The sequence below is a fragment of the Pteropus alecto genome, unplaced genomic scaffold, assembly GCF_000325575.1.
Source record: "Pteropus alecto unplaced genomic scaffold, ASM32557v1 scaffold75, whole genome shotgun sequence".
NCBI lineage: Eukaryota > Metazoa > Chordata > Mammalia > Chiroptera > Pteropodidae > Pteropus > Pteropus alecto.
The window spans coordinates 15,171,083-15,174,606 of NW_006440638.1; the positions used below are offsets into that span (position 1 = coordinate 15,171,083).

A 3,524-nucleotide genomic window follows, 5' to 3' on the forward strand; every position below is an offset into this window, starting at 1 on the left:
GCAAAAAAAATTGAAGAACAGTAAACAAAGTTTATTTTAAAACCAAATCCTAGAAAGAATGCTAAAGAGAGACTAACCAAATGAGGCTTCTATACCTACATATAATAACTTCTATATGGTCAATTTCTCTTTATCAGGAGGGGTTTAAATTAAGAGAGGAAAATTATTTAATGAGAGATATTTAAAAGTACTATTTTCAATCCTTTATAAACTTTTTTAATTGGGATATAATTAACATATAACATTATATTAGTTTCAGGTGTACAACATGATGATTTGATAATTGAATCATTGTGAAATGATCACCAAAATTAGTCTAGTTAACATCCATTTCCACACATAGTTACAAATTTTATTTCTTGTGATGAGAACTTTTAAGATCTACTCTCTTAGCAACTTTCAAATATACAAGAGTATTATTAACTGTAGTCACCATGCTGTACAGTATCTACCAAGACTTATTTATCTTATAACCAGAAGTTTGTACCTTTTGACGACTTTCACCCATTTTGCCCACATCACCCCACATCTCAGGCAACCACCAAACTGTTCTCTGTACCTATGAATTATTTTTCTATTTTTTTACTTTTTAGGTTCCATATAAGTGAGATCATGTAGTATTTGTCTTTATCTGTCTGACTTATGTCACTTGGCATATTGCCTTCAAGGGTCCATCCATGTTGTCACAGATGACAAGATTTCCTTCTTTTTGTTGGCCGAATAATATTCCATTGTGTATATATACCACGTTTTCTTTATCCATCCATCTCTTGAAGGATACTTAGGTTTCTTTCATGTCTTAGCTATTGTAAATAATGCTGCAATGAATATGGGCGTACACATATATTTTCAAGTTAGTGTTTTCATTTCCTTCAGATAAATACCCAGAAGTGGAATTGCTGGATCATGTGGTAGTTCTACTTTTAATTTTTTGCAAAACTTCTATACTGTTACCAATAGTGCACAATGGTTCCCTTTCCTCCACATCTTTGCCAACACTTACTTCTTATCTTTTTGATAATAGCCATTCTAACAATAATGGGGTGGTATCTCGTGGTTTTGACCACATTTTTTTTAAGATTAGTAATGTTGAACACCTTTTCGTGTACCTGTTGGACATTTGTATTTCTTCTTTGAAAAAGTATCTACTTAGATCCTCTTTCCATTTTTTAATCAGGTTATTTAGGGTTTTTTGTTTGGTTTGCTTTTGTTTGTTTGCTATTGAGTCGTATGAGTTCTTTACATATTTTGGATATTAACTCCTTTCTACATATGATTTGTAAATATTTTCTCCATTCCATAGGTTGCCTTTTCATTTTGTTGATGGTTTCTTTTGCTGTGCAGAAGCTTTTTAGCTTGATATAGTCTCGCTTGTTTTTGCTTTTGCCGCCTTTGTTTTTGATGTCAGTTCCAAAATATTACCACCAAGAGTGATGTCAAAGAGATCATCCCTATGTTTTTTCTATGAATTTTATGGTTTCAGGTCTTATGTTCAAGTCATTAATCCATTTCGAGCTAATTTCTATGTATGATATATGAAAGTAGTCCAGTTTCATTCCTTTGAACATGACTGTCCAGTTTTTCCAACACCACTTATTGAGGAGATTGTCCTTTTCCCATTGTATAGTCTTGGCTCCTTTGTCATAAATTAATTGACCATGTACACATACGTTTATTTCTGGGCTCTCTATTCTGTCCCATTCACTTATGTGTCTGTTAAAGTGCTATATATTTTAATAATTTTATAATGGAAGTACTAGAATACATCCGTAGGAATCAGCTAATAGTTTGATTTCTTGATATTTTACAGTTCCTTGCTAAACTCTCAGCAACTCTGAGACACTATGTATGTGAGGAATTTTATTACATAAGGAAAAGAAAAATTGTGTATTAGAAGACATGTATTTTAGTGAGTTATTTTGAAGGTTTAAGAAAAAGATTTAAATGTCATCCCTTAAGAATCTTTTAATGTGTTCTAGGCAGGTGTTGCTGTTTTACCATCTTTATACACCATTGTATATACCCGAATTCCAGGAATACAGTTAGACAATAGCAATGGTAATCCATTTGCGTTAACAACTTCTTTAGGAAATTCCAGTCATGCCAAGTCATTTTTCCCTCTACCAGGAGAAATATATACATTAATATTTCCAGAATAGTTGACACTTCTGGAATGTTGCTTTTTGGTTCCTGGTGTTGGCAATCTTAAGTAATTTCGACCTAAGTGCCAGCCTACCAAGCAACAGAAAACTCCAGTTCTGGGACATTAGTCATATCTTTTACAAAAACTGCCATTTTCTTTCTTGAAATTAGCACATCCTATCTCCCTGAGGATTGGTAAAGCAAAAAGTCCTTTGGAACTATCCAAGACTAAACAATTTACACACAGAGACACATATACAGTCACACATTCACATACTAGCATCTTCCCTTTCTGGCATAATTTCTGACTTTCAAATTTGCATCCCAAGGCAGAGGTATGTGTAGCTTGAAGAGTCAGCTTTGCGCCGCTCCAAGCATCTCTCCCGCAAAATGCAAACAGAAGTGATTGACAACAACCTCTTAGGACTGATGCTTCCCTTCCAGAACCACGAATCTCCTTTCGCACCCTGCTCTCCCCTCCGCCTCCCCCCGTCCCCCCCATATCCCGGGGCAGTCAGAGGCACCGAAGTCCCCGCCCCCTCTTGCTGCCAAGAGTGGTTCTTAACCTTTTTTGGATCGGGACCTACAGAAAACTACGGACCCTCTCAAGTTGGGATCAGAGGCTGGGGAAAGCACAGCTTGGAAGCTTTGCGAAACTTCCAGGAGACCAAGGACTTGAAACACACCCCAAATTGTAAAATTAAGAACCCCGTCTTGACCCGGGTTGATTAAATCGAGAGCGGAGTTAGGATGCCACATCTCCTTCCTAGTGAGGAACTGTAGAAGGCAAGGCGCTCCTGAACTGGGCCACTTCCACTTGTAAGAAGCCAAAAGAAGGGGATTGACAAGGACAAAAATTCACTGTTGCAAAGAGATGGGGACAGAAGAGAAAAAAGAAAAGGAGAAATACGGGAAATTAGAGAGGTACAGTGAGTGGAGAGGTACAGAACACGGGGACAGGGTCGGGGGCGGGGGGGATGTAAAGGGAGCCCGATTCAAAGCCACACAGAGAAAGGAGGAGAAAAGAGATTCCAACGGGAGAAAGAGCAGAGAGAAGGGAGGAGACGAGAGACAGAGACACAGGAGAGAGAGACCGCGAGCGCCAAGAAAGAGAGAGAACTTTGTGTTCTTCTTCCCCGGGTCAGGGAGTCTCAGAGAAGCTCAGCTCCACCGAGGTCGCCCGGACAGCGAACCGCTGTCCCGGCGCTCCTGGCGCCTCCGGACTCTTGAAGCCTGAGGCCGGCTGGGAGTCCTGCACGGGCCGGCCAAGCTGGGGACGCGGTCTGGAAGGAGGCGGTCCCCGCTCACTTCGGTTTCTCCTCCCCTCTCCTCCTAGAGGCGGGCACCGGGGGTATTTGAGCGGCGGAGGACCCGCGGCCACC

At 39.9% G+C, this 3,524-nt stretch overlaps 1 long non-coding RNA gene across 2 annotated transcripts in view; it reads right to left on the bottom strand.

The window, feature by feature from the left end:
- Window positions 1-3,524, bottom strand: part of LOC112484324 — a 30,569-nt gene that overhangs the window by 23,766 nt on the left and 3,279 nt on the right. The window lies entirely within an intron of this gene.